This window comes from Corella eumyota, chromosome 7 (assembly GCF_963082875.1).
Source record: "Corella eumyota chromosome 7, kaCorEumy4.1, whole genome shotgun sequence".
NCBI lineage: Eukaryota > Metazoa > Chordata > Ascidiacea > Phlebobranchia > Corellidae > Corella > Corella eumyota.
The window spans coordinates 8,652,914-8,658,987 of NC_137496.1; the positions used below are offsets into that span (position 1 = coordinate 8,652,914).

General features: G+C 30.8%; 1 pseudogene; it reads left to right on the forward strand.

Moving 5' to 3' along the window:
• Window positions 1–2,549: 2,549 nt before the first annotated feature.
• On the forward strand, window positions 2,550–3,830 carry LOC145760036 (thioredoxin-like protein 4A; annotated as a pseudogene).
• The last annotated feature ends 2,244 nt before the right edge of the window (window positions 3,831–6,074 follow it).

The window sequence follows — 6,074 nt, forward strand, 5'->3', positions numbered from 1 at the left end:
ATATCAATAAGGATCCAGGTTTTACCAACTGCTAAATTCAAGCAGACAAGCGAGGTCTGTTAATAAACTGAAGTAATTTTGTCGTGTGCCTCATATTAAAAACTTTGAATAAACATCAAACACTAAAAAACTTGTCTGCTTATGTTAACTTAGACTTAAAACCTAAAAGAAATAAAAAGTTAAATTGAAAAATTGAAAGTGTTTTTTACCGTTAAATTTCGTGAAAATTAAACAATTTATAGCAATTAAAGCATTACAAATGTACTTTAATTAAAAAAATATTAAATTATTGCACTGCATTTATTCAAAACTAAATTATTATTAAGATATTAATGTTTAAAATACGTTAATAACTTAAATAAAAAAAGAAACCTAAGCACTAAGCAAAACAGTAAGCAAACTGAAACTTGATTGTACGGTTGAATAACTCTTTTTAAATTTATGTATTTATCCTCGAATATTTACAAATAAAATTGAAAGATAATAAATAATTAGAAATATAATAATTATAAAAATATTATGTTAATTTTTTACAACTAAAAGTAAAGTTATGCTATTTTTCGATACCGAAAAAATCATTTTTTATTAATTTTAAACAGTTTAATAAAATTAAGTAGTTTTACAAACCAAATGTAAACCCATTTGCTACTGGTATACAACGTCACATTATTTTCATATAAGACTGTTAGCAAGTTTTACGTAAAGTAACAGCTTAAACATTTAATCATAATTAACTTTTTAATTTAAAACTATTTATAAGGTTCTTGTTAAAAAGCTTAGGCAAGTTGCAAGTTTTAATTCAATTATGTTGGATTAACGATTTCGACCCCAGTTATAAACACAACAATGCTAGTTGAACAAGCAAAGCAGTTTATGGTTAATGTGTTTCACTTCTTAAAATCACAATATTAAAAAACGTAATTAACCCAGCATAACTTTAGAAGTCACGTGCTAAAAAAATAATTTATCTTTGGTGATGAAAAAAAATTAAAAATATATATATATTTTCTTTATTAACAATATTATTACACATCTACATAAAAAAATTAATTAACAGATTGCGATATCCCCAAAAAATAGAAAAAGGCGGCATTTATAAGAAATAACTAAATAATAACACGAATACAGTCAGATACATATAAGCATATAGCAAAAAATCACCCAAAAAGCGATGTTGACAGTTCAACTGTGATTTATCTTAATTATATTTTTAGATTTAAAAACAATTTTTGTTAAATAAATAAACAAATTAATACAAGGACAACATTTACGAACTTTAGCAATATAAATTGTGTAGCGGACACACAAGAGGAAGTAATTTAATGTATTTACACCAAACATGAATTGTTCGATGTTAAAATACTTTCAATTGAGCTAAATCCAGCTGGTTACTTGTTCCATAAATTTTTTTACGACGAGGCACGATAAAAATAAGTGAGTAAGTGTTTCAGTATTTTTCTTACAAAACGTACAATTTTTTGAATCTATTTTTCCAAAAGCAAATAGTGTTTCGTTCGTTACTGTTGTTCTAAGATTTAATTTGATTTAAAATGAAACTAGTTTAGTTTCATAACTACACTGTTAAATGTTTGTGTAAATTTTTTTCCTTAAGTCAATTGTCCATTTAGGTTGTATTTTTCTAAGGTAATTTGGTGTTTTTGTTAACATTAAAGCATAACTTTGTTTGACCGTCGCGCATTTTTCCAAATTAAAATCTTTTAACGTTTTAGTTGAAGAGATGGTTCGGTCGCAGAGTTTCTTTTTTAAATTATGTTAAAATTTTTTCAACTTGCACGAGGAAACCATTATTTTAAAAATTGGTCAAGTAGTTTTCGAGATATCGGGATTTGCAGTTAAAATATTGTAAATAGGGAAAGTCCCTACGCTCGCAAGACATAGAAAAATATTCTTATTTTGCCCTTTCTTTGCCGTTTGTTGTAATTTTTTTTAGCAAAAAACAAACTTAGCAAAAAAAGCAAAGTTTATCCATATTATATAAAACAGTTGTTACTTTCTAAGTATTTTTAATTGGGTAGGCCGTATTTTAAAAAAATTAATAAATTATGGGTATGCTGTTAATTTTGAAAGTTTACCAGCCAAACAAACACTTACAAGATCATATTTTTAAACATTTATACTTACATTCAAAAAATTGTAGTTATAACAGATTAGTATTGCTACTACATCTGTCAGTCTGTACATATACCAAAGGAACACCAAACGACAATTTTCTGGCATTCTTGTTGCTATAACAACGAAGCGTTAAAGTTAAAATATTTTAACTCGACCGTTTTTTTCGGTCATTTTAACGCTTTAGACAGGAAGTGACGTAATATTTTTAACGCTTCATCAAAAAAACGCTTTTAACGCTACATGTTTGAAATGCAACAACAAATTGGCAGACACAAAACAGTGTCAACTTTTGCTCGTACAAAATTTTGGATTTTTACGAAAAATTTTCACGAAATTGCACAAAATAATGAAACCAGTTTAAAAAGTTGATTTTGAAATATTTATTCGGTAGTGGTTGGCGTAGTTTAAAGGTAACCATGTTGTACATGCTTCTCCATCTTACAAGCGGCTGGCAAGTCGATCAATCGATCTTAAACGAGCAAAAAAAGTTGTCGTGATCGTGATTCAGTTCGGTCACGTTTGGGACCTGCACCTGGCCTGCATGAAAATGAACGAGGTATTAAATGATTTTAATTATAATAAGTTTAATAATGTTCAAATTTGGTACGATATTTAAGACTAAATTTTAGGTAAACTCAGCATAAGTTTAATATTTTTTGGTGAAAAAGTGGATTTGTGTCATTTTGTTTACTAGACTTTTTAGAATATATTTTTTATGTTTTAAAGAAGTTTAATTAAGAATAAAATACTAAAGAGAATAAAGTTTTTTATATGATAATATTTATGTAAATGTGGCATTATTTTAAACAAAACTAAAAAAAAGAAAATGTTTTATTGATAAAATTAAGTTTTTTGATTATTCTGCGAAATATTTAATTTGGACATTTATACAACACAACTATTTTACTGTAAAATTCTGTAGGTGACATTCTAATAAATCAACAATTTTTAACGTTTAGACCTTGTATAGTATAGCTGACAAAGTGAAGAACTTTGCTGTTGTTTACTTGGTTGACATTACTGAGGTGCCAGACTTCAACAAAATGTACGAATTATACGACCCCCGCACAACTATGTTCTTTTCCAGGTTGTTATTTACAGAATGTAATTTTGTCGGCACAAGTATTAAGTATTAGAAAGACTAACCCGCGGTTTGCGGTTCGATTCTTATTGATTCAATAAACCAGCAAATGGTGTAGTGGTCAGAACACTTAGCTACACCACATAAAGTCCTGGATTCAATCCCTACGGCTCTCATGCTGTAGCGCCCTTGAGTAAGGTGCTATTAACAGTATGAACTTCTGCTAAGCCATCACTTAATCAGCAGCATAATTATCAGGCTATTATGATCTGTAATATCCCAAACTGCCACAGGCAACTAAAGACTTGGTCGGGTAATTACTGTTACTCAATGTTTAGGTCGGTAAATTGACCTTTATAAATAAATACAACAAAAAAGTATAACAAATCAAATATTAAAATTAGGTTTAAAATATTTACAAATTACTGAATAAAAATTGTTTCCAGGAACAAGCATATAATGATCGATCTTGGGACCGGAAACAACAACAAGATTAACTGGCCGATGGAGGATAAACAAGAAATGATCGACATTCTAGAGACAATATTTAGGGGGCAAGAAAAGAGGAGGGAATTTGTGGTTTCCAAAGGATTACTCAACAAAATATCAATATTAACGAGTAGGAATATTCTAAAATTTATTGGTTTGTTGTCAGTTTAAAAAAATGAAGTTTATTCAAAACACATTAACTTTAAAAAATTATTTATGCTTGGTATTAAGTATTTATATTTGATATTTTTTATAAAAATTTTTTTTTTGTAAGAATTAGAAATTTAAAAAATATTTTTTTTTAATTTCTATTTTATTAATTTTTTTAGATGGCAACATAGAAGTTGAATGGATCGAGGGTGACGTCACAGATCGTAGTAGTCTCATGTCAGTCGTACAAAGATGTCACGTGGTCTTGCATATGGCCAGTGTCATCGATTACAAGGAATTAAGCCCCCGTCAAAAATTATGGAAAATAAATGTTGGAGGTAGGTATTGTGATGTCATAAGTGATGTCATTGTTATAGTAGATTTCGACAACATAGTTTATTTATTCTAGAACTTAAATGATGTAGATTACTACAGCCTATTCTTTAATATATTATGATGTCATATAGGAACAATGAACGTGCTGGATGCTTGTTGTGCAAACAATGTTGGTTACTGTCTCTACACGAGCTCAATCGAGGCTTTCGGACTAAACCGAACACTATTTACTATTACTCTTCTGTGACGACATATGGAAGAACAAAGAAGGACGCGAGGAGCTTGTTCTGGAGTGAAACGAAAAAAAGATGAAATATGCAGAGGTGGCGTCATTTTAGGTGAAGTCACATTATTTACATTTATTTTTTTATTATATTTTTATCCTTGATGCGGAAAAGTTGAAAAAGTGTCCCAAACATAGAGTAACAATAGTTACTCCAACCCAGTCTCAAGTTGCCTGTGGCAGTTTGAGCTATTATGAATAATTGTCCGATAATTATGCTGCCGATTAAGTGCTGGCTTGGCAGAAATTTATATTGTTTATAACACCTTACTCAAGGGCTCTACAGCATGAGAGTAGTGGGGATTGAACCTACGACCTTATGGTGGTGTACGAAGTGTTCTTAATACTACACCACGCTGTCGGTCTACTCGGCATATAATTGTATGCTTTTGTTCTTTTTTATTATTGACGCCATAATATTTTGTAGAAAGTGGTCATGTGTGTACTTAGAGGTTCTGGTATTTGTGGCGAAAATGACAACATCACCAAATCGATTCTTTTGCACCACCTTGCGACTAAAGTGATCTAGTCTTCAATTCCAACAGAGGTGCTACAAACTGTTGAAAACGTGGCTTGGTGTCATGTGATTGCGGCAAAAAAATGAAAACTTAGTTGTTTACTGCTTTAATATTGGGTTAGTGTGCGAAAGGTCTCTGGTTCGAGCACCACCACAGCCATTTATAGCTCTGGTTGTAACTAATATGTCTCAACATGACTTTACTGAAGGGTTAGCTTTACAGTTTAGGAAAAAAATATTGGTTTATGTTTAATTTAAGTTTATTAATTTTAAAGAAATAAACTTGTATTCTAACTGTAACTTATATTGTACAGGAGTCCCCTTCTTTGGTTGGGGGAAACACCTACTTTCTGTGTGATGAAACCCCAGAATTATCCTTGCTTAGATTAAAGTTGAAATTCTACAAATATTTGTGGTTTACCATCCATAAGAAGGAGCCGGTGTTGCCAGTTTGGTTGTTTATCCTTATTTTATCCTTGGTTGTTTGGTGTTCAAGGGCTCTACAGCATAAGAGCAGTGGGGATTAAACCCAGGACCTCATTTAATTAATTCAAATGTTCTAACCATTACATTCCTATTTCGTTGTGGCAGTTTTCATTAGAGTTATTATGTGATCCAACCTGTAAAAATCTGATAAAATGGTCCGGCGAAAAATGGCAGTTTAAAATGGAGGAACCTGATGAAGTGGCAAAGTAATTTCTACCATTTTTATATTTTACATCCAAAGTTTTTTTTTACATTATTTTTTCTTTTATTAGTAGTTGCTGTAGCTTATTGTAGTAGTTTAATCCTCTGGGCTTTATTACATAAGGTTGAGGGTTTGATCCCCACTGGATTCATAATGTAGTGCCCTTGATTAAAGCGTTATGAACAAAACAAACTTCTACTGAGCTAAAAACAATCGGCAGATTATTTATCAGGCAAATATAATCAACTGGCAGGTGTTTAGAACACTTGCTACACCACCATGAGGTCGTGGGTTTAATCCCCACTGCTCTCATGCTGTAGTACCCTTAAGTAAGGCGCTATAAACGATATAAACTCCTGCTGAGCCAGCACTTATTCAGCAGCATAATTATCGGGCA